The sequence below is a fragment of the Schistocerca gregaria genome, chromosome X, assembly GCF_023897955.1.
Source record: "Schistocerca gregaria isolate iqSchGreg1 chromosome X, iqSchGreg1.2, whole genome shotgun sequence".
In the NCBI taxonomy this organism is placed as follows: Eukaryota; Metazoa; Arthropoda; class Insecta; order Orthoptera; family Acrididae; genus Schistocerca; species Schistocerca gregaria.
Window position 1 is genome coordinate 312,635,683 of NC_064931.1, and position 27,308 is coordinate 312,662,990.

General features: G+C 36.8%; 1 long non-coding RNA gene across 2 annotated transcripts; it reads right to left on the reverse strand.

The window, feature by feature from the left end:
* Window positions 1-676: 676 nt before the first annotated feature.
* Window positions 677-27,081, reverse strand: LOC126299160 (uncharacterized). Of its 2 annotated transcripts, none has more exons than XR_007552735.1 (2): window positions 26,851-27,081; window positions 677-2,152 (listed from the first exon to the last, which is right to left on the reverse strand). It is a non-coding gene; the product is annotated as an uncharacterized LOC126299160 (long non-coding RNA). The 2 variants fall into 2 exon arrangements; XR_007552736.1 differs by having other exon boundaries at window positions 26,712-27,081.
* Between the last annotated feature and the right edge of the window lie 227 nt (window positions 27,082-27,308).

Genomic DNA, 27,308 nt, shown 5'->3' on the forward strand with positions numbered 1-27,308 from the left:
GGTATTATGAAAATGGACACTGAGGTGGTAGTCGTCATCTCCCAATTACTCTCGGGGCAAGGCAATGGCAAACCACCTCCATTAGGACCTTGCCTGCAGCATGCAGAACAAGATCCTTCCATCAGCTCTCGTCCCATTGCACGTAAATTGGGGGTAATTAGATGAATGAAAGTAGTGTTCGTGAGCAATGGTTACATCCATTTCACATTCAGTGTGTGCACTACCTGAAAACACGATTATCCACTTAGAGGACAGTTTATGCAATGTCTGGGTCAGTGTCAAACACAACCTATGTTTCCATCCTGTGTGCTGTTTGCAGTTCCAGCAACGTTTGAGAGAGATTTTTAACATCCACAATTTGCATTTTAATCCGCATGCCACATTTACTGATGCTCATCAGCAAGGTTCTACCTGAATGTGTGGGCAGGTGTTGGTTAGTGGTTAATTGGTCTACATCTCCCACCTAGCCATTAAACGGCATGCATTATTACAATCTCCTCAGTAGAGCACTGTCACAGTTGTTTGACAATGTGCCACTCACTATATAACAGCACATGTGGTTCCAGCATGATGGGGTGCCAGCACATTTCAGTCATCCTGTGCATCAAGTCTTGAAGTTACTGTTTCCAGGTAAGTGGATTGGAAGATTTAGTCCTGTACCATAGCCTACTCTATCTACTGATTTGAACCCTCTGCACTTTGTGTGGGGAGAAATGTTCAATCTCATTTTCAAAACACCTGATGAATCAGCAGAGGAGCTGGTTGCCAAGATACTAGCAGTAACAGGAGAAATGAAGGCCACTTCTTTGGACTATGTTATACAGAACATAACCTGCTGGCATTACCTTTGTTTACAAGTCAACTGAAATAATTATCGTATGTTAATGTTGTTGTCTCTTGGCAATGAAGAATTAAAAATTGTGTTACTTTTCTGTAAGTAAGATTTGTGTTCTTAAGATGGTGCCTCTCAGGGAAACACAAGAAGTGTTTTACATGTCCCATGCAACCTCTCAGAGTTTGTAGTTTAATTTTCACCCAGAGAAAATTGTCTGTACTAGTTTTTAAAAATAAAGGAAAAGTATCTACTGCACAATTATTGCCAGCAGAAATTCTAGCAAAGTAGTTTACAAACATGAAATGAAAAACATGTTTAAGAGTGAAAATATCTGTTCTTAACAACCTTATTTTTTCTTTCATACAATAGATCACTCAGTTACTAAACTTAATAGTATGGAAAGATACATATATACCAAGCAACTGGCATGACCACAATTTTGCATGATTGAGAGAATTGTATCCTGTTTGTGGGTTTTAAGTATTAGAAAAATAAAAAATACACCACAGCATTACTAGATTTTATTACTTTGACTAATTATGACATGAAAATATGCATTTTTGTGTCTTTAATACATACAATCTGACCTGTTCATCTGCGAACTATGGCTACGAACTACGCTGAAACATGTATTCACTTACTTTATACTGGTAAATATGTGCAAACAAATATGGATTTTAGGAATACTAAGTATAATGAAGTATAACAATTTTTGAAAAGAAGTGGTCTATAACATTTCTAATCTATTCCCTTCCTTTGATTTTTGTCTTTTTCAACTTTATGTTGTCACCATAGCTAAATTAAAAAACACTGTCAGTTTTAACAACAAAATTAAAAATGTTATCAATTCATTAGCTTCCTCTGTGTTTTCCTCACAACAATATAATTTTGCTGTGTGTGTGTGTGTGTGTGTGTGTGTGTGTGTGTGTGTGTGTGTGTGTGTGTAAAATCAGTTTAAGGAGACTTACAGGTAAGGACAATTTTAAGAAATGACAGTTATACAACTACCACACAGTACACTCATAAAAAAGATGACAACCAGACTACTCAGTTAATACGCTACTGCTATCTTGAATCTGTCGAACTTCCACATTCTAAATAATGGTCCTGCTTATGGAAAATAAAAAATGCTACTTGCTGCAGTATCTTCATTTATGGACTGCACCAGATGAGTCAACCTGATTGTGGCAAACTAGATGTACCTTGCAGTATAAACTTGTAAATTCGTCCTTTGGGCAGTAGATAGTATTCACTACTGCTCAGAAAGACGAGCTTACAACTTTACACTTCCACCAGGAGTGTCTTCTATATCCATTCCTGAAACAAACCAGATCAAAAGTTTTCCATTACTTGACAAAAGTTCATAATTTGCTAGAAATGTGTTACAATATGTTCTCTAATACTAAGTACAATTCATTACTCACAAATTTATCATGTTTTTAATTATTTGTTCATGCCACATTCATTTCATCAGAGAGAGAGAGAGAGAGAGAGAGAGAGAGAGAGAGAGAGAGAGAGAGAGAGAGAGAGAGGAGAGAATGACAACACTATCTTCCCTCGAATTGGCATATTTTTTATACAATATTATGTTGCTATACCCAAATATCTGATTCAATGGAAGATATTCCATTTCCAAATGTCCTATGCTTACCTAATTAACAGAATAACTATTTTTTACGTGATTAATCATTTACCTACAATCTGAGAACATCTTCAATATGTATATTAACAAAAATTAATATCTCCAATCAACATAGTAACTTTTCTTACTGTGCTCTTTTACTTTCCCATAAGCTAGTACAGCTACAACTGTTTAACAACTTTGTTCTAACAATGTGATGGAATAGAACTACCACAGGTTAAATACCACTACACTTAATATACCGATACTCTTTATTTCATGTCAATAAAAGTTTGTAAGACATGTTTGTTATGAAGTGACAAAGTAACTATTAAAAGCAAATTATAAACAACTGACTACCTGTGTACAAGCTTAGGCTGTTCTACACTTGAGGGGTTTATTCCATTGTCGATTTTAAAGTTGCTGCACCCAAAAATGGAGAAATTGCTTTTACATCAAACAATATATCTGCAGATACATATAAAGCAGTTTTACTTTTATACCGCAGCCTTGTTCCAATCTATCAATTTGACCATAATCACATCCTCAAATTTCTCAATATGAAACGATTTCAATATCAAGTATCTATACGTGTCTACTACATTTCTCCTTTCTTAGGGGGATCTAATTATTCCACTGCTTATTCCATAGTCCTGCATGTTTTGAAAATCTTTGTTTTGCCACTTTGTGATGATAACATAGGCCAAAACCAAATCACAATACACAATTGCTTAAAAAGTCAATAAGTGAAAAATATAACTAATGTTCTCTACAGTCATCATATTTTTGTGTGGTTCCCCTCAGTTTGAACAGCACATTTTTAGAATACTAGTGCAAATTTTACCACCACAGATTAACTTTGCTATAGTAACCACTAGCACGTATCTCCAACCACTGAGCCTACTGATATGGAAGTTTTTCCTGTGGTTACTGTGATTTGAAATGTCTAAATTACATTGCCACTAATACTACCAAAAATCCTGGAAACTCCTTAACAGATTTCTAACAGTTTTTAAAATATTGTTCATGAAATGTGTGACATTTACTTTATGTAGTACAAATCATGTCTGGTCGAAGACAAAAAGTGACAGATACTCAACCCCATTAGATGCCACACACAATTATTTTAATGCCCATGGTAGCAAGGTATTCAAAAAACTGACTGACAAAAGTGACTCATGCCCATGAATAAAAACTGAAATAAATTTGTCTGGCCATGGTCTCTATAGCAATAGTTCAACAAATTTAAGTATTTTAGATCAATCTATGCAACTATTAAATAGGCACATACATTTGCTTTACCAAATGCATTTTATTTTACTGGACAAACATCTGCAGCGTGAAATCAAGTTTTTTACACTTTTGGTTTTGTTGATTTAAAATCAGCCCCTTGCACAAGCTAAGTGTGGTTCTTTGACTTACTGCATTTTCATCTGTTTTGATCTGGAAGTGTCATCTGCATGCAAATTTGGCATGCTAGTCCTGTCTTTGGCACTGGCATTTTTGGCCTAGTTTCATTTTCACTTGCTTTGCCTCCTATTTCCTGATTGGACACAACTAAACAATGTGCCACTATTGCACATGTATGTTTTTACACTTCCCTGAAGAAATCTGTATCTATGTAACTTCATGTGTTTAGTGTTGCCAACATTCTTACATTTAATGTTCATTTTATCTTAATGTTCTCATTACTTACATCAATACAACTTTAACTATATGAATGTGAAAAGACAGCTTGGAAATTACTGATCTACACAGAGAGGAGGAGGAAGAGTGTTGAAAGGTGAGTACAAGGTGGGGAGGAGGAGAAAGATTTGTATAGTGTTTAATTCCAATTTTTATATGACCATTAGGTACACGTTGACACTGTTTGTGCAATGTGTGTATGGTAATTTTCTTGACAAGAGAAGTTTGTTTTAATGATTTCAATTATGCATTATTCTTTTTTCATTTGCTTGGCCTATGATATTTTAGTAAAATGTCATCTGCAAACATCAGATGGCATGTACTGTATTTTCAAATCCTGATGTGTTCTTTACATCTTATGTCAAAGTTTCTACCAGGCATTACAATGTAAATTTTGCCAAAAATCCTAGCAACTGAAATTTTAGATACAGGGCTGTTGGTATCTGTCTGGTGGATAACTTGTGTTGCATTGAATGCTTGTACCCTGCTCGTTGAATATACCGCCTATTTTGTAGGTGGGTTTATTCTGAGAAGCCGTTGTTGACCATTTAATTGGAATTGTGCTGCTGGTATTATTTTTGTCATATTTTAAACATCTTTATTCCTTTTCCCTATTCTGATCAACCATTGCTTAACTCTCCCTCTGAAGCTCAACATCTGGTTCTTTCAATTTACTCAGGGTCCATTTCCTTAATTGCCTACCTTTCTGCAATTTCTCCAGTTTTAATCAGCATTCAAAGATGAATGGGTGGCTTTGAGAGCTGATATAGAGAAGGCAGGTGAAAAGACTGGTACAACTCTTTGGATATCACACAAACTGATTTTAATTGATGAAAAAAATATAAAAATGCAGAAAATTAAGCAGGAAAAAAGGGAAAACAACTGTCTGAAAAATGAGTGACAGGAAAAACAAAATAACTAGGAGACAACTATGGCTATACAAGCATATTTCACTAGGGGAAAAAGAGACATACCACCTACAGAAAAAACAAAAAGCCTTTGGGGCAAGAAGAGAAATGGTTCTATGAATATCAAGAGCTTGGATAGAAAACCAGTATTAAGCAAAGAATGGAAAACAAAGGTGGAAGGAGTATATAGAGGATCTGTACAAGGAAGACAAATTTGAAAGCAATATTATAGAAACAGAATAGGAATATGATTATGATGATGATGATATGGGAGATACAGTACAATGAGAAGAATTCAACAGAGCACTGAAGTAACTAAGTCTAAACAAGGCTCCTTCAGTAGACATTCCATCAGAACTACTGATAGCCTTGTGAGAGCCAGCCACAATAGGCAAAATAGCCTCAGACTTCAAGAAGAATGTAATAACTCCGAAGTAAGCTGGTGCTGACAGGCATGAATATTACCAACTATTAGTTTCTTGAGTAATAAGAAAACATATCAGAAAATTTTATTGAAGAGCTTACAATTACCTGTCTAATTCAGAATACACACTGCACTCAACCCTCAGTGTGGTGCCAAATGCTGATGGACAGTGTCCACCCATGTGGCCACATTACATCCCACGTTGTACCAAAGATCTACAAGCACATGTTGCTGTACTGCTTTTGCAAGCATAATATTTATTGTAGTGCAAGTTTCTGTGAAAAATATCTGTAACAAACCTCTAACACAAAATGCAGTACCAGCTGTGTAACTACTGTTCACACAGCATGTGACAAAGAGCACTAGAGTACATCATCACACTTAAAATTTACATATAAAGAAAGAATGCCACTTAAGCCTGCAGTACCTTTTTGGCATGTTAGCATGCAGGCCACCATCATTGCAGATACACAGTGGTTCAGGGTTTCAGGTGTATGAGGCTATCTTGGAACCATATTTCAGCTGACAAACTGGCAGTCACCTTCAAGTGAACTGTACCCTATAGATTACTTTTAAACACTACTACATTTACACACAAAAAAATGGTGTGGTGCTACACACACACACACACACACACACACACACACTTTTTGCTGCATGAACACACTCCTGTCAAATTCAGTTCCCTCTGTTGAATACTGCTCCCACTGAGGTGCACACCCATGTACTGCATACATGCCCCTCTGTCAAATTGTAGGTTGACAGAGTTAAAAATCTACTGGTTGAACTAATAAACTCTTCTAGTGACAGAAGTCACTTTAGGTGTAAAATTTTGTCTTTGTGAAGAAATTATCACTAGACATGGTATTAGGAGTAAAATTTTGTCTTTTTGGACAAGTTAAAGAATTCACACACTTTATCCAGCTGACAGTTGCCATTATGATTAATAAAATCTCCAGCCAAACTTAATTCCACAGATTCTTCAGTAACCAAATTCCAAAAGGGCATCATCTTCATGATTTTAGTGGTAGAATACTCCAAAGAATGTCCCATTGATATACAATACTCAGCTATGGCTGACTTACAGGTTTGGTAAAGGCGAGTGTGGCGATCATGTTCCAACACATTTCATTTTATCCTTGTGTGTAGTCTGGCAAATACTGACACTTTGCAATACTGACACAATTAATCCTTTAGTGAGACGAGAAGAACACGGGTCTTTCTTTGCAGGTGGCTGCAACATTACTTTACTGTAATGGCTTTTCAGGATTCCACCTAGCTTACAGAAACATTGACCATATATGGGAGGAACACCCTGAACTTTAACATTATTCTCTTTCTCTTGCAACTGGTTATGTTTAATCTTTGTTAAAACTATACTAACATAATGAGAAAAACATTAATTTTCTTTGAACACTGATTGTAGGTGTTCAAATTCTTTGTAACCCTGTCTTCATTAGATTCAAGATGTGCCTAGTGCATCAGTGCGAGAAGGATGCCCACAGTCTGTGAGGGGTGTTGACAGATCTCTGTAACTAAAAATCTATATATATGTGGTCTGAAGTAAACTGAATGCTTAAATGACCCATTCACTTTCCAACTAAAACATCTAAAAACAATAGACACCCACCTATTTCCATTTTCATCATAAATTTAATATTCTTACAGTTTAAATTCCGAAGTCCTAAAAATCATGCTATTCTTCTTCTCCATGGGGTTCCATTAACACAGTGCTATTCTCATATCACGAGAAGACTTTTAGCTTAAGTCCTGACGACTTTCAGATCAGATTCAACAGTTCTTGAACTTGCATCCACCAAGACAGTATTCTTCACTTGTGTTATGAAGAGGGTGTGTATATATATGAATTGCTTCTTAGCAGTACATCCATTGCAGCTGGCATTTATAGCCTAAAACTGAGACATCTTGCACTTGCAATCTGGGGAAATCAACTTAAGAGTGCTGAGTGCTGATATTACAAGATAATGCACAACCAGCCTCTGCTGATTTGACAGAAGCAGTTTTTCCAGGAGCTTGGTTCACAGATCGTTTTTCATTGGATTTATTCTCCTCCAATGTTCAACTATCTTTATTGAATGACTATCAAGAACACTCATTTGTGGATGTAAAAGTGCTTCAAACTGGGATTCACAATATCATTAACTCCAAACCAGTATATTTTTACAGGTATGGAATCTAAACAATATCTGGGTGGTGTCAGACTGTTGTGGATAATATGATACAGTACCGTTGACTAACTTCTCTTATTTTTATCTGTTGTGTAAAATTAGCTGATGAACATCACTACAAAAATATGCTCTGTACTAATGCAAGTTACAACTTAACAATACCCCTATGCTAAATAAATTCTATTTTAATAGAACACAAAATCTCAGCAATATGAGCCCAACCAAAATTTCATGACTGAATAGTGGTAAGATGTTATACATATATCCTTAACTCTAAACATTCTGTCTCTACGCGCAAAACCTAGGTAATATTTAAATATTATTTCAATACTAATACTGAAGTATGCAAATCCCCTACAGGGACTACAAGTCTACAAAACCATGGTAAGTTATTCAATGCAAAGCCCTGATTGATAAAATATGTATTAATGGGAAAAAGATGAGTGGAAGCAGAAAAATGCATTCATTACTAGTGTACAATTCTGTTAAGTTCTTCACTTTCAAAGTTACACGGTACTGAAATCAAAGACATAAGAAGACTAGTGATGAGTTTTCTTACAATATCTTATTACATTTCAATTTGGCTGCATGAAGCTCAGTCACAGAAGTGGTATAAAACTAACCAAGTGGAACGGATAGCTAAGGCAGCCTCAAAAGACAATGTTACCCTGAGATAGTGAACCCCTGCTTCAGAGAAGCACTCTACTGCCATAGGAACATCTAAGACAATTCACACTTTAAAATGTTAGGTTAGCTGTAGATTTTTAATGTAATTACCTTTTTGGATGGAAAAACAAAAAATTACAAACTAAATGTCACATTAGGTAAGAATCATTCAGTATATTTAATCTAAAATCACGCAGTCCTCATTTTCAGTAGCTGCCATAATTTTATCATCTTTCCTGTCTCAAAGATAGTGCAAAGTATATTTTACATGATGCAATTCATATTTTTAAAGGCTTCACCAGTAGTTACATTGTAAACATTATTAAACAAACACTTTTTATTCTTTAACAATAATATAGGGAAAGACATATTGCCACGTATCACTAAGGAGAAATGTCAAGTTGCAGGCCGACACGATTAAGACGTACTAACAAAGTTTTCAGCCACAGCCTTCATCAGTAAAAGACATTCATACCATTCACATACACAAGCACATTTCATGCACACAATACTGTCAACACCAGCACCTCAGGTCGGAATGCAACTATCTCATGGGATGCAAGCAGCAATCTGGACAGAGTGGGGAAGAGAAGGGGAAGGGGAAAGTAGTGTAAAGGTAGGGGAGAGAGACAAATGCTGTCTGGTGGAGCTGGCAGGGACTAGACTGCCAACAAGCACAGCATCTGGAGGTTGTGGGGCAGGGAAGTGAGGAAAAAAAGGATCAAAAAGTGGAGGAGTGGGGAAAGACAGGCATATGTATTGGCAGAGGGCTGCAAATAAACATGGTGACAGATAAGAATGCAGAGGAAACTAGTGGGTGGAGGATGTGGTGACAGTATGTTACCACATGTTGAAGCTGGGATAATTACAGGAGTAGAGAATGTGTTAAGGATAACTCCTATCTGTAGAGCTCAAAAAAGCTAGTGGTGGGTGGAAGGATCCAGATGGCCTGCGCAGATGGGAATTACAAAACATTCTCTACTCCCATAATTATCCCAGCTTCAACGTACGGTAACAGTTTCCCCACATCCTCCACCCAATCGTTTTGCCACCATTCTGATCTCCCACACAATGTTTATTTACAGCCCTCTACAAACACATCTGTCCATCTTTCCCCACTGCTCCCCTTTTTGCTCCTTTCCCCCCCCCCCCCCCCTCCCTGCCCCACAACCATCTGACACTGTGCCTGTTGGCAGTCTAGTCCCTGCACAGTCCACCAGACAGTGTATCTGTCTCCCCTCCTGTACACTACTATACCTTCCCCTTCTCCATCCCTCCAGATTGCTGTTTGCATCCCACACGTTAGTTGCAGTCCGGCCCAAGATGTTGGAGTCAGCAGTCTTGCGTGCATAAGATGTCCTTGCTTGTGTGTGTTTTACTGATTAAGGCTGTGTCCAAAAGCTTAGCATCATATAAGTGCCTTAGTTGTGAGACTGCAACTTAACGTGTCTAGGTCACAGTAAGTAGCAATCTGTCTTTTCTTACAATGTTGATAATCCCACCTGTAGTTTCCACAGTGACTTTCTATTCTTTATTATACACTTGAAAACGATTTTTACAACTCTCATTCGCAATACTTCCAAACCAAAAGAACAAAAAAGTCAACATAGCACCAATTAAAAAACAAGAATACCCACAGAAAAATTTCAAAACATACGAATAACAAAGTTTCAAATCAAGAACATTAACACAATGCTGACAGTAATATTCTGAATATATCATTAAATTGTCATTCAGTTTATAATAATCAAAATATTGAAAAATCATCTCATTATGAGTACAATTTAACCACTGCTGGCGTTTTACCAAGAGGAGCAAAAAGCTTTTGATGAATGAACTCATCCAATCTACAACACACTTAAGAGATAATCCAAAATGAAATAAGAGGTTCATCAAGCAGAGCACAGGACAGATTTTCTATCCAGCACCACATAATTGGCATGGTTTGGTCGTAATTTAGTTCTTAATCGTTCAATGCCCTTATATCAAAACACGCATATGCCAAGTATCAATGTGTAATTATTACACTAGACTTCTATGGTAAGTAGTACTCTACTTCCGATTGTGTATCACTGTCACCAACACTAATTTTAAGGTGACAAAAGAACCAGTTCCGAACTACACTTACTGTTTTATTCATTGCCACATGAATTTTGTCAAGTGTTGGGTCAAATTAATTATAAATGAATGCACACATCTGCAAAGCTCTTCACTGTTACAGGAGATTATCTCCGTCCTTGCTCATTTAAATTATTACTAGAATAGAAGTAGGACTCTTTCTGCTAAAGGGCTTAATGACAACAAGGCCTTAAATAATAAAATAAAAATTTGAGTTTTGAATGGCTTTTAAAACATTGTACTTTGATTGTATGTTCTGATATACAGTGCTGAAATGGTCTGAGACTATGTAGATCCTACTAACCCACAATACAAAACTACCACCAGGGGTCACTGATAATGGAATTAAACACCAGACAATTCCTTCCAGCACGTGGAAAGCATTAACACCTATGTACCCCACACAACAGGCCCCTTACATGCTACGTGATTGTCACTGTATGCCCTATGCTTACACATTCCTGCAGACAATTTAATTTCTTCTCCAGCAGATTGTGAGCTCAATAAAATGGAGGTATTAAACAAGAGTTGCAGTCTATCACTATCTGTAGCTACAGTTTGACTGGGATTTTGCTGCAATCATGGGACTTGGCACTACAGCCACCTATACTTTAGTAACACTGTTATAGTGAGTTCTGGCCGAAGCTCATAAGTCTAATTCTAACTGCAACATAACATTTTGCACGACTTTATGGGAGAGTGTTACATCAGGTCTAAGATAGGTCACCCCATCACTAATGGCTGTAAACAAATCTAAACATCCAATCTGCTTACCAACCTCATCTCAACTCAAGATTCACTGAACCCCACCTCTTGCTCCACTGTGAAGAGGAATCACACCTCCAGTACTAATTTAAAACTGATCAGGACAAACAACTAGTCTCTCAATGAGCTTCAATAAGCTCATAAATACGTTACATTGTATGTCACAAGAACTCAAACTTGGTAACTGTTTCCAATATCAATTCAGAGGTTTACCCCAAACATAAGGAATAACCTGTTTTTCCAACCTTTGCATTCCTCAGACATGAGAACACCATTTCCATGTTCAATTAATACACTGGAGGCAGGAGTTTAAACAACATTAAACCAATCCAGACTACTGAAGACAATGAAGTTGTGGCCCTCTGGCATCTGCAGCAAAAATTACTCATGCAATAGCTCGGTAATGTGCTCTGACGTGAACTGCTACTTCGTCACTATCACAAATCATCAGGAATGATTTAACATTAGAAGCTCCCTGTTATCAGCATTTGCTGACTATTCTGCTACTTCTCTTAGGATAAAGTGAATGGTTAACAAACACAGATGTTCAGTCAAGCAAATGTCAAATTTCCGTATTACAGCTCATACATTAAAAAAAATAGTGGAAATAAGTGAAAAGCTATGAGTAAATGACTAAACCATAATAATTCATTAAATTTGTCTCATTACAGTTGAAGGCTGATGATTATCAAAAGTTTGTTTTCCAGTCTACATAACTACAGTACGAACTTTGACGTGTAATATTTCATTACTGAATTTTGCATAGGTCTTTTGAATGGCATTAGAGAGGAGAAAACACAGATTAAATATATCACTTTTCCAACATCATTTGAACCTACTGTTACACTTGCATTCATATTGAGAAACAAGTAATTTAGAAAACAAAGTACTGAGGTGCCAATGACTAAAATTCTCTTATTACTGTAGTGGTAGCTAATGAAGACAAAAGCTGACCAACACAAAGAAAGAAATGTGAGCAATTTTAATTTATGCCTAAAATCACCTCCTTGGAGTTAAAAAAATCTGTGTTGTCATCTACTACATAAGAATAGTTACAATATTTCATCCAAATTACAAGAACATATGTAATGAATTTAACAGGATAATTGAACATCACTCTCAGTGGTAAGCTGATGATTACAGAGATGCCATGCATCTGATGTGATGCTACCCCCTCACTATTCCACCACAAAGAAATTAATAGCTCTCCACCCAAATGCCACTGCAAAATCAAATGGAGGCAGCTCGGCAAGCCCAATAATTACTGAATTACCACTGGGAGGCAAGGAGTGCCAACAGGTCTGATAAATGAGGGTAAATATACTCATACAACCACAGCCATCACATCAAAGGCACAGGCACAAGTGTAAGTGCAAGCACATGTTTAGTCCAACATGTTTCAGTGTAACCACAAGAAGCTGATCGATGATGGCCAGCATGCTACCTCCTTGCTGATAAGATGCAGCCAACCTAATGCCTACCACAGTTGTGGTAGGCCATTGCCACCCATTGGATCACCGTGGATGAAAATGCTGGTATACGGCCAGCCCTCCTACATTACGAGTCACAGCAAATTATCTGCAAGCTGCCACATCCACACAGCCTCCTGCCTGACTAGCTTCTGCTGTGGTCTTGTTCAACCCATCATAGATGACTAGGGCCTAGTCCTCATGACAACCAGCATCCAGGGCCACAGTTGGCAGTCTTCACCCAACCGTGTGAAAATCTGCCTCAGAGTGCTGAGGTGGGAATCTCACTGTACTACGGGATGTTTGGTAGCATTAGAAGCAGATGATACTGCCTGTTCTTTTCATTATTATAGACTGGATAACACAAAGGTGATGACCTTTCAGTTTACTAGTATCTTACTAAATGCTCGAGTTTTACACGTTAAAATAATTTTTTAAAATCTACACCTGTAAAAATCTACAGGTCTGGTATTAAAGACAGGTCAAGCCAAGTTTGAAGTCCATTTTCTCTCGAAGGATTTTCTTGATAAGTCATTTAATAAGGAGTGAGAAAGGGTCATATCAGCTGTATGCATGTAGGTGTTATCATGCAATAGCAGCACTTATTGCAGTCTTCTTGGTCAATTTTCTTAGTGTGTCATCTCCAAGTGTTTCAGTAGTTGGCAACATCAGCAACAGAGTTGTAGGGAGCTGTTTGTAGTTGCTGATTGGCCTTTGTTTCAAGACATTTTTGTTTGAGCCAAGTCAATTTCTTTCTATGAAGATAAGATGAAACACACTATATCTTAATACTATTATTAATACTGAATAGGAATGCATGATTAATCCACTGCTAACATTCAAGCCGAAACAAAGATATTTCCACCAACTTAATTTTACTGCTTTGAATTAAAGCATGTAGTTCCACTACACCTGAATTTTGAACCTTGACCTTTTAATGACTGTCACACAAAGGTTTAATGTTCGAAGTTCATATTTCGCAAATACCCATATTGAAGTCTGACAGCAGACAAATTTCAAATACATTTTAAAAACACTCAAAAGATCATACATTTAGGACAAGTAAAAATACACAGCTTGGAAGAGGGGGTGAGGACTAGATTGATGTGGAGATGGGGATGGTGAGTGAACAATGGTATGTAACTCATGAGCCAAGCTACAATCCAGAAGACCATCTCAAACTGACAAAATTTCAGGGCAATAGCAACATATGTCTACATACCGGGAAGCGTGCACACACTGCTCGTCCGCCGAAACAAACTTTAACATGAGAGGACGGTAAGAAACACCACTTAGCTAATAAATAACAAACAAATTACAAATATCCCATGTACAGAAGACACTGCTTTGTTTTGATGTAGAGAGCACTTATGGCAGTATTTCATTAAGACCATAAAACAGACACTCAGCTGTCTCAATAACACACAAATAACTATTTAATAAAAGAAAAAATATTTTAGTGCTTTAAGACTATCTCCTTGGAAACAAAAAACACAAAATCACTACAACAATAAATAACTTCAAAACCCTCTCTTCCTCCAGTGACAGCAGATGTACAACAAGCATTCATTAACAGAATATTTTTTTTAGATAAATTGAACATCTAAGCTAGTAGCAGAGTTGATAACACTACACACAAAAATACATAAATGTTTAGTCATAGACATTTAAACAAAACATTTGTTTAACAGTAGTAGAATATTTTGTCGCATGTTAGGTCAGAAAATGTGTACCAGTGAAAGACTGACACTAAAGACAGGAACAGCTGACAAATATGCACAGAAATGTCACTTCTGGATGTGTGGAGCAAATAGATGAAATTGCAGAAAGTTATAGCCATACTTCGACAGTTCATTACACAACTTCTTTCTAGATTCACAACCGAACCGGGACTGTAAATGTGTTTCATCCTGGCCCCAGCTATTTCAACTGAAGGAAAAAGAATTGTGTATGAAGGAATTAGATTCCAAACACCAAGTGAAATTGAAATATTCTAATTGTGTTGCCCTCACTGAAAAATATGGGTAAAGTTGAGAACTGTTGCAAACAGTGGAAAATGAAGAAACTTGAGGTTTTCATTTACACAGACCTAAATACAGGATTTTTTCCCCCGACTGTCAATTCAAAGGAACAAAATGTGAGATTACTGTAAACAGAGATATTTGGGCATTTTTTCCATAACTTTTGATTAATGAGGAACCATATCATGAGCTTCAGCCAAAGGCACAGAAACGCAGCACAATTTATACTTATCTTTAAGGACTGCAGTGCAGCAGAGATTAGTTACCAATATGATACCATGCTAGCAGACCAATGACACCGTTAACATGGCAGAGATATGAGTGAAGAAATTACTAATGGTGATTAATGGCTGAAGTCGCTAACAGCAGTAAATTATCAAAATAAATTCTAATAAACTAATGGGATTTCTACAGACATTCAAGAATTTGTAATACGATCATTTTTGTTTGTAACTGTCACCAAAACACATTGCAACCTGAAAACATCAGATCATATTGGCAATATATGGGATTTAATCATGGGCATAAATATAACTATGGAATGAGCAATGTATATAAAAAAAATTGTCATGACTTATTTGTTGGCCTCATCAACTCTCAATCAAACTATCTACCTTCTAATCCAATAATGTGCCTATGCTCTGTATCAGTCAGGCACCACAAACTCTTGCAAAGAAGTCTAGCATACAATGCAACACAAAACACTGTTTTCCTTAATGGAGCATCATCTCTATCACACCAATATAGATCTAATAAATATGATCTAAGCCAGCCTCCATTAGAAATTAATGACATGTTATAAGTAACATCTGATAGGTAAAACTGGCATACACATACAAAACCATTCCAGAAACTGGCTACATAACACGACACTACACTTGTGGTGTTTACTGGAGTTGAGCAGTACACCCATTAACATTTTATCCATGCCACTGTCAATTTCAGTGAGTAACTTCACAAATTGATGAAAGGAGAAAATATAAAAATGCAGTAAATGAAGCAGGCAAAAAGGAATACAAAAGTCTCAAAAATGAAAACAGGAAGTGCAACATGGCTAAGCAGGGATCTCTAGAGGACAAATGTAAGGATGTAGAAGCTTATCTCGCTAGGGTTAAGATACACACTGCCTACAGGAAAATTAAAGAGACTTTTGGAGAGAAGAGAACCACTTGTATGAATATCGAGAGCTCAGATGGCAACCCAGTTTTAACCAAAGAAGGGAAGGCAGAAAGGTGGAAGGAGTATATAGAGGGTTTATACAAGGGCGATGTACTTGAGGACAATATTATGGAAATTGAAGAGGATGTAGATGAAGACGAAATGGGAGATACGATACTGCGTGAAGAGTTTGACAGAGCACTGAAAGACCCGAGTCGAAACAAGGCCCTGGGAGTAGACAACATTCCATTAGAACCACTGATGGCCTTGGGAGAGCCAGTCATGACAAAACTCTAGCAGCTGGCGAGCAAGATGTATGAGACAGGCAAAATACCCTCAGACTTCAAGAAGAATATAATAATTCCAATCCCAAAGAAAGCAGGTGCTGACAGATGTGAAAATTACCCAACTATCAGTTTGATAAGTCACAGCTGCAAAATACTAATGCGAATTCTTTACCGACGAATGGAAAAACTGGTAGAAGCCGACCTCGGGGAAGATCAGTTTGGATTCCGTAGAAATGTTGGAACACGTGAGGCAATACTGACCTTATGACTTATCTTAGAAGAAAGATAAAGAAAAGGCAAACCTACATTTCTAGCATTTGTAGACTTTGAGAAAGATTTTGACAATGTTGACTGGAATACTCTCTTTCAAATTCTGAAGGTGGCAGGGGTAAAATACAGGGAGCGAAAGGCTATTTATAATTTGTACAGAAACCAGATGGCAGTTATAAGAGTTGAGCGGTATGAAAGGGAAGCAGTGGTTGGGAAGGGAGTGAGACAGGGTTGTAGCCTATCCCCGATGTTATTCAATCTGTATATTGAGCAAGCAGTGAAGGAAACGAAAGAAAAATACGGAGTTGGTATTAAAGTCCATGGAGAAGAAATTAAAATGTTGAGGTTCGCCAATGACATTGTAATTCTGTCAGACACAGCAAAGGACTTGGAAGAGCAGTTGAACGGAATGGACAGTGTCTTGAAAGGAGGATATAAGATGAACTCCAAGAAAAGCAAAACGAGGATAATGGAATGTAGTCAAATTAAATCGGGTGATGCTGAGGGAATTAGATTAGGAAATGAGACACTTAAAGTAGTAAAGGAGTTTTGCTATTTAGGGAGTAAAATAACTGATGATGGTCGAAGTAGAGATGATATAAAATGTAGACTGGCAATGGCAAGGAAAGCGTTTCTGAAGAAGATAAATTTGTTAACACAGAGTATAGATTTAATAGTCAGGACGTCGTTTCTGAAAGTATTTGTACGGAGTGTAGCCATGTATGGAAGTGAAACATGGACAATAACTAGTTTGGACAAGAGAATAGAAGCTTTCGAAATGTGGTGCTACAGAAGAATGCTGAAGATAAGGTGGATAGAACACGTAACTAAAGAGGAGGTATTGAGTAGGATTGGGGGAGAAGAGAAGTTTGTGGCATAACTTGACTAGAAGAAGGGATCAGTTGGTAAGACATGTTTTGAGGCATCAAGGCATCACAAATTTAGTATTGGAGGGCAGCATAGAGGGTAAAAATCAGAGGGAGACCAAGAGATGAATACACTAAGCAGATTCAGAAGGATGTAGGTTGCAATAGGTACTGGGAGATGATGAAGCTTGCACAGGATAGAGTAGCATGGAGAGCTGCACCAAACCAGTCTCAGGACTGAAGACCACAACAAGAACAACAACTTCACAAAAGCTTAAATCTCTTCTGAGTGCGGTTATACGCAACGCATGGAATGATTCTTTCAACAACATAATTACAACAGGGATACCTAATTCAATATTTGTTCAAAATTATTCTCTCTACACAGATGACAATCAAGTTACAATTAATAAAGACTGCCAAGGGCCCAAGTATCTCAGCAGTTTGACATGACAAGATCCCAATGCTCAAAACATTATGAGAAATATAAACAGGTACAACCGATCAAGGAAGTCAAAGTAAGTGTTAAAATCTGGCAAAAAAGAGCATGTAGTGAACAGTGAGGAAAGATGGAACTTGAGTAAAAAAAGAGGAAATGGAGTAAGGTCAATATTAGAGTTATTTATTCTTATGAAGTTCAATACAACAGTAAGATTTTTTATATAGAAGGCTCATTTTCTCATAAATCTTCGAAATAATTCAATTTAACTTTCAAACATATATTACTTGCTCTTACACTTTCTAAATTTTTATTTTAACTTTTTCTGGACAACTGAATTTTAATATAAAATACTGAATAATGGCGTGATTAACAATTGAGTAGTTTAAATTTTATTTCACGTTATTAATCTACTAGTAAAGACCAACTGGAATGGAAAGAATTGAGAACATATTACCATGTCCAAAGCATACTGGAATATGAGTAACTGCAGAGGATGAGTTAATGTTTGGGCAATGGATGAACATCAATGCATACCTCCACAGTAGCATCAATCACCAGCAATGGTATCATATAGAAATAATGTAGGAAGATATTCAACTTGCATACCGTGAGGTGGGTGTAAAGTTCAGTTCAGTTCAGTTGGATGACAATGCCTACCTCTGTTGGTGATATGTAAATTATCAGAGGAAAATGAATCACAATAACCATACAATCTGTACTTTTGTACATCTACTCGTAGTTCATAGCCCACGCAAAAGTCCCTAACCTAACACAAGTTTTTTTAGATTTAATTTTGGCAATGTAATCCGATCTGCACTACTACTCAATTCAGGGATTTGTGTGTTAATCTCTAATAATATTTGTGGAATACTTCATCAGTAGTTGGAGGAACTTAGACATATTAAAAGCCTTAATACATAGTGTTATGTAGTGAAGTTCTTAATCATCTTTAATAGTGTGCACACTGTCAATGGAAGTAAGACAGCTGGAATACTAATAAGCTATAAAAGTAATTTTTTAACATGACAATTTTGCAAATTGCACTCTTGAATTTCCCAAAGAATCTCTTGCATGTTTAGAACAAGTTCCAGATATGCAAGAGGTACCTTTACATCAGTTTGAGAGACTTGGACAGAGCATAACACTCATGTATGAAACATATGAGAAACTACTTTATGTTCAATATACAAAAACTAGAAAATATGGGAATTTTATTATTAGTAAGACATTGAAGTTACAGCAATTTTTGTATCCTCTGGAGATATTATACAGTAACTCCATATTCTGTGCCATATCTCTAGAATATTATTGTCATCTGAAACTGTTTCTATGATGAAAATGTAAAATGAGCAAGGTGTGGAGATCATGGAATCAACCCACAGCCATCCCTTCTAAAATATCCAAGTTAACTGTTACAAAAGGGGTTGAGGCACACTTCTGTAGGATATCCCACATCTCCATCAACATTCAGCTGTTCACTTGACTTTCAGATCCATCACAGAGCCAACACATGCAACAAATCCACAAGTAACACATGCATTGAAGCATTTAGTACGGCATCACCAGATTGCAAATTCTAACCCAGACCTTCAGCTGCACTACAAATCAGTATGTCATCACAATCTACAATGCAAAAACTAATACAGAAGAGAAGAAATATTGGCCCTGTTCTGTTTGTACAAATTTGAAGTAATGCACCACACAATTACTATGCAGGAGACAAAGCTGATGTGTACCAATAGATTCAGTTGACCAAGATTTTTGTTTGTTCATGTAAGAATATTTTGGATGCTGGTTTATTGCTCCATAATACAGTAGTACATGTATACAGCAACTCTAGGAAGCATATTTGATGAGAAAAGAGCTGTGAAGTATTGTGTGAGTACATGTAGAAGGAGGAGGTTGGAATATCAGCAATATTGCTACTCACTGTGAAGATGGCCCACTGAGTTGCAGACAACCATATCAGAAAGACTGTTACACACAGTAATGCTTTCAGCCAAAACCTTCAGCAAAGGGAAAGTGCACGCACACACATGCACGCACACATTCCCACAGGCAAACACACCACAAGCACATGTGACTGCTACCACTGGCAGATCCAACCGGAGCTCCAGTCAGAGCTGCTGGTACTAGTGGTGACATGTGCATTAAGTGTGCTTGCTTGTGTGAGCACCTCTGACCCATGACAGCAAAATGGCACGCATAAACCACTCATCGAAGTCTAGTGTGTTTACCAAGTGGCAGGGGAACACACATATAAAGGCACAGAAATGTTTAAGCTTTCTGAAGCAGTGGCTTCTTCTGGCAGAAGGGTTGTAGGGCAAGTAAAGGACTGGTGTGAATTTGAAGAGTTCAGAAAAATCACTCAGAACCCTGGGCTGGTTGAGACTTTCCATATGGGATGACAAGGAAAGACTGCACCCAACAAAATTTGAAAACCTGAGATCTTAAAGGCGGAAGACAAGGCAATGAACAATACAGAGATTACCGAGAGAACCTCATGCATGAGTAAATAAGAGTGGAAAGCGAAGTATACTGTATGTGATAGAGGTAGGTGGGTGGGGCATAGATACTCCAAAAATAAAAGATATAGGAAACTGAAAGGGAGGGATGGAGGAGGGAATTTCTTTTTAGTTTTTCTGTATCTTATTTTCTGACCTGTCTATCCCCCCCACCCCCACCAACTCAACAATATACAATAAACTCAGCTTTCTATGCTTATTAACTCGTGGATGTTGTTTTGTCGGTAATCTATATTGTGCATTGCCCTATCTTCCACCATTAAGCTCCAAGATTTTCAAATCTCATTTGGTGCAGCCTGTAACAATCCGTCTTTCTTTCCCATCCCATCTTATAAGCCACCACTAACCCCCAGGGTTCTGGACAACTTTTGCAATCTCTCCCCATTTCCAAAACCTCACCATTCCTTTTCACTCCTCTTACTTCGTCTTCAACCCTTCTGCCAGAAGAAGGAACCACTGGCTCTGATGCCTTGAAAATTTCTGTACTTTTATATGTGTGTTCTCCTGCTGCCACTTTATGAGTAGATGTTTTTATCTACCCAATTACATTATAAAACAACTACTTACATTCTCATAGCATTATGTTCACTGGATTCACCATCTCTCAACTTTTTCAACCTAATTTGGACCATTTCCCACATTACAGATCAATTTGTCGGCATAATTAATATTCCTCTTTCGTTGGCTGTCAATTCACTACCAAACTGTCTCTCCATCATAACTTAGACATCACACTATGCTACAGATCAGTCTGTATCCACAATCCAACTGACTCAAAATTTTGCACCACACAATACTTGTGATATTTAAGAATTGAACTCTTGCAGATAGACAAAAGTTATAGTTTGGGTGTTTTGAGGCACCATCTCATTTCTTATGCTTTGCATTTCATAAGTGATGACGGTTTTGTCAAGAAAGTTCATTAAAAATGCCTCTAGATTAATTTAAATGTTCCACAATCATGAATATGACACTTTGTAAAGGTGTGAAATGTGCCAGTTTAACAGAAGTCGTCTTTGTGTGACAATTTTTAATTACTGTAAAATTACTAATTTATATTTAAAATTCATCTACTGAGTAGAAGCAGCCGTAACTCAGAAATGCTTTTAATTTGCTTTCAAATTCTAGCTGACTGCCAGAGTTTTGATACTATTTGGTAAGTGACCAAGGACTTGTTTGGCAGTGTAATCCACCCCTTTCTGTTCCAAAGTTAGATTTAACCCAGAATAGCGAAGATTAGTCTTTCTCCTAGTGTAGCTACGCACATTACCACTGCTTCTGAAGTGGAGTGGGTTATTACACAGACACGACTTTTTTTTTTCCACACAGGTGTGTACCACATGTGACAAATTCTGTGTGCAGTCAAGTGTGGCAACAAGATTTAACAGTTCTGTGACTAGGATGCTTTAAGGATGTGAAAAATGGGCAGTAAATTATGAACGCTACCTCCAGTGTCAACACACAGAAGGCTACCTTAAAATAAATTGGTCAAATATGCAGGTCTTGGTTTAAGACCAATAGCTACAAAAGCTTTTGCTTTGTTAACTTATCACATAATCCCAAGTCTTTTAGGCCCATACTATTTCAATGAACAGTAAAGGATAAAAACTATAGTTATCAGCAGTGCAGCTATCTGAATATCAAGCTACCAGTGCTAAATAAACATAGCTGTCCAATGTAATGAAGGAAGAAGCATAATGTTTTAAGAAGTACCATTTCTATTAATTTCATTATATGGTAAGTTCATCATAGTGTGCTATCAAAGTGGCTCATAAATCTCATCATACCAAATTTTGACTATACTTTATTGCCTTTTAACTACTGAAAGAATAACTTTTTGAAGTTGATACTTTAGCTATCTGCAACCTGTCAAAGCTCTGCAAGTGGCGCCCAGATTGCTCAAATAATAACTGAGTTATCTGAGATCATCTTGGCTGATCAGGAATAGTTTTTATTTTGGAGACAGACCAGTTTAGTGTCAACAATGGAGATTGGTAACCTGCTTCAACAATCAGTCTGAAGCACACTTTTGTAGGGAAGAGTGTTCAGATGTGTGTGCCTTTTTAAATGATGTAAGGCGTGTTGTCATTACTGGATAAACATCTTTTTTCGGTAAGTAAAAATTATTTCAATGTACGGGATGACTCTTTGGAAATGTTTATCAAGTTATTTAATTTTGTTCTGTTGTATTCTCAAGGAAGTTCCTATTGCCTATGATTGTTTAATATTTTTCAGCTGGAAATATACACTACTACTTTTTCTAATACTGAAACAAAAGGCAACTGGGAGCATAAATTTAATAGTGTAATCGATATCAACGAGGTTTCAGTACCATATGTCATTGGCCTTGCAGATAATTCTGCATGTCATCTGAAAAACACACACACACACACACACACACACACACACACACACACAACACTTCATTCCAACCAAAGAATTTTAGGTAGAGCTACAGGAATTAATAAACCAAATAAGTGAGAAAGGTCTTACTGAAAATGCACAAGCAATGCTTGTGGACAAATATGACTTTCTATGGAGATCTTGTTGTAATCCTTTTGATGCAAAGAACCATTCTGTTAAAAAGGATTAATAATTTTCAATGTGGAAACAGCAAAACAATTGCAACCTGTGACTAAGAGCAATGTGAAACTTGGTCAGAACATCTATCCAACAGGCAGAAAATTTTTAGCAAAGAAAGCAGAAAAATCAGTCTACTTCAAACCAGTTAGAAGATGAAGCATATCCAGAAGTATCAATCGATTTAAGTCTAACTGCTAAAATTTCAGAGAGTATCAAAAAGGGGTGTGAAAGGTTATGCAAAACGAAAAATAAGCGAAACTCGAGAAGCAATTAAGAACATTGCTGCTGCTGGAGGATTCACCCCAAAAGATCTTCAAACACCTAGTACAAGCAAGACATGTCCTGATTGTGAAGATTATAAGCAGCTAATTAAAGAATTGAAAGAAGTTGCAATTGTCAAGGCAGCATGAAAAATTGCAAATATTGACATTAGTACCACAAAGCTGGACAATAAAAGGGAATGCAAGAAACTTATGTTCCAGAGAGGATGGTCAAAGCAGCTAGGAAGTTATAGGCAGAAAATGGTGCATTAGCTCTGCCAAAGAACAAGTGTGGCAAGACTATTCCAGGTGCTGCAAAAGAAAGAGTGGTAACATTTTTTCAGAATGAAGAATTTAGCCAAATTTGTCCAGGTAAAAAGAAGACTGTCAATTAGAATAGAAAGGAAGAAAATTTTGATGCAAAAATACCTTCTGAATAATTTGAAAGAAATGTTTGCTGCATATTTACTTCAACATGGGCCTGAAATTGGATTTTCCAAATTTTACGAATTGAGACCAAAATGGTGCATCGCTGTGGGTGCTGCATGAACCCACTCAGTCTGTGTTAGCACTACACCAAAATGTGAAATTGATGCTTTCAAGCACTCCAATTAGCTAAAAAAGATTATAAGAGTCCGATTACTAAAACAGTGTATGATTTGGAATCCAAAGACTGCATGCTTCATAACTGAAATCTGTCTGGGAAAAGAACTACTGGAACAGTTTTTAGAAAGTAGTTTTGAAGACAGTGATCCAGATGATACCATTGAGTTCAAACAGTGGGTGCACACAGATATACATTATAAACCAAGCAGATGACCACCAATGATTTTATTGAGGAACTGATTTCAAAAATTGACAAACTTTCCACTCGTCATTATCTTGCATAGCACCAGAGCAAGCACGTAAAATGCATAAAAGAAAGCTGTAAGTCAACTGATCATATTAATGGACTATGCTGAAAATTATTCCTTCATTGTCCAGGATGCAGCTCAAGGTTTTCACTGGTATAACAGCAAAGAAACTTTATACCCATTTGTTGTGTACTTCAGAAATAACCTGGACATCAGCATCAGCTACTGGATAATAAGCAACAGCCTGGAGCACGATTCAATTGCTGTACATGCTTTTATAGTGAAATTAATAAAAGATCTAAAGTGTCTCCTTGGAAAAACCACACACATTTATTACTTCAAGGATGTGTCAGCAGCACTGAACAAAAACTTCAAAAATTTTCTGAATCTCTGCCACCATCAAAATGACTGGAATCTTAGCTGAAAGGAACTTTTTCACTAAAAGCCATAGAAAAAAAACCATGTAATGGAATTGGAGGAACTGTAAAGCACCTGGCAGCAAGATCAAGCCTTTAAAGATCAACTGAGGACCAGATTTTGACACCATCTGATTTGTTTAAATGCTATACAAATAATATCAGAGGAAACCAATTCATTTTTGTTTCAAAAGAAGAAATTGAAACATTAAAAACTGAGCACACAGCAAGGTCCAAAAATGGCTGCACAATATCAGGAACAAGAGAGAATCCCCATTTTGTGTCATTAAATGAAAAGTAATTTTGTATTAGAGGAGTGTCCAATGATACAAATTTTTTGTGGCAAAGTCAATCAACAGTTTAATTCAGAAATATTACAGCCTTACAACTGGGCCAATGCATTGCCTGTATATATATGATGGAAAAATGGTGGATTGGTAATGTGTTTGAAGTTTCAGAAGAAGAAAATGTTTTACTCAGTTTAATGCACCCCAATGGACCTGCACATTCATTCTATTGGCCAGTTAGACAGGATGCTTGTTGGATTCCAAACCAACACATTAATTCTGTCATTCCAGGTCCATCAGCAACAAGAATAGGCCAACATTATAGCTTGTTAGAGTCAACTGTAATTACCATTAGTAACACATTTCAGCAAATGAATAAGAACTGAAATACTTGGTTTGGGAACCATAAAGAGTAAGACTGGTACATGTATTTTTTAATGTAATATGAATGTAGGCCTAAGTTTATTTGGGACAAGATTCATGAGCCACTTTGATAGCACACTATGATGAATTTACCATTGTTAGACCTTTTGTACAGTAACTAAGCTATTGTACCCAAGAAGTTGAACAGGATCACAAAGTTTCAGCAAGACAAGTCTTTTAGACCCTGAACAATGGTAAAACACGGTTGATCATTTCAGTCACAATGTAGTTAAAAAAAAAAAAAAAAAAAAAAAAAAAGCCTTTATGAAAAGGTGGCCAGTGGCCCCACCATATACTACTTATGAAGCTGTAATTTGGCAGTACTTAGCGTAAGGTCTATATGCACATATTTTAAAAATTTCATTAGAATTGGAGATGGTCAAGTGGGGGGCTTGTCTAAATTTAGGCCACTTGGCATGAAATGACTTTACTATAATGGTTATCATACAATTTTGGAGACTTAAGACTTTGAACATATCAGGATAATTACTAGTCATGTAAGTTTAAAACTAATATGAAATAAGAATTTCCTTTACAGTCAGTCATCAACAAAATGCATTTTTCCGATGGATACAATCGCTGTTAAAGAATGTAGCCTATATTGACTAACTTGTGCATATTATACGTATTATACAGGATTAAGACTTTCACAACCCTGATTGCTCTTCCAGGAAAGGAGGGAGATAAGTTGAATTTGCTGATGCAATCTGCTGGGCAATTAAACAGCTATTAGGTATACATCATACAACAGATTATACAGCTTTGTATGTCGCCCCACACTCTTATTGCAAAGATCACTAAATGATGAGTGCAGCAAACACTTACATATCTTAGTTTACACAACAGCCTTTCCATTTCTTTTTAACTAGTAACACAGTAAACTGTTAGTGGACTTCCTCAGAAGCAACACTGACCTCCCACACTATCGTTTCTATCACAAAAAATGGAATGGTTTGGAAGATACTTTTAAAAAGACAGTTATGGCTAATACTCTGTAATGGATACCAACGAAGTACACTATACATAAACATTTTTAATTGATACGATAATAATCTATAGTAACAACACTGGACAGGAGCAAGCACATCAAACAAATATCAAGTATTTTTCCATTACATACACTTTCATTGTCAACATTCCCAATGTAAATTTCTAGGACACTAACAGCAACAAAGAACATTCCTGTTCACATCTGTCGCAGGACATAAACATTATATTCTGGTTATTTTGACTGAACATTTATCTGGTCAATATTCGTTACACTACCTTTGCGACAAATGCTAGAATACGTAATGTCAACTGCGCGAGGAAATAAAAATTCACTTCATTACCGAAAACAGCACGCGCTTTAACAAATACAGATATGTGTCACCACTTCTATTCACTATCTTACGGTCAAAAAATCTCAAATTAATTTTGTTATTTCTAGGAAGGACTAACACGAATCTTACAATGTACTTGAATTTAACTGTAAGCGGCATAAACACTGAGTTAAAGACAACGTTTTTCCATTCACGAATATTACAATTAAGCTGCCAGACACTTTCAAAGGCATTAAGAACAGCAGATGAAAGAAAGTTTCGATTTTGATACCTAGTGCGACAAAGAAGCAAAAGTTTTTTTTTTTTTTTAACTTACCTGTCTAATACCATCACTAACTTCCATTTGTGATAAAAGTGACCAACACAAAACCAATGGGATAACAGGATTCGCTTAATTGACTACCTTCGGCAACAGCTGTCATCGAAACTAAACAAATAACAATACTAGCAATTACCTTATCTGCCTTTTGTGACATTCGCTCACTGATCATTGATTTCTCCAAAGCGTAATCTGTCAAAGATCTTCCACCACATTTTTCATTTGTTTCGTTTTGCGATATGTACGCCAGCGCACACATACGTTTGTGAAAATTGTGCAGTGCAGTGCTTACAGCTGTAATCTAACATATTTTCTAACATTTCGCACCTGCTTTTGTTTTTCAGTTATCTGTAGCATATGTTGGCGCAGATCCAATGATAAATCCACGAATAACATCAAAATGAAAGGTTATTGTCGATCTAGTACAGTTGACATCGACCTTTTTGGTGGATAGACGAACGGCGGTAAATCGAAATGCCCGCAATCGCCACTGAAGTAGACTCCCTTAATTTTAGTTCCTAAATTTTTATGGCTGCTGGCAAGCTATTATTTGTTTCTGAATATATACTATTAACGCCTTTCTAGACCACAGCA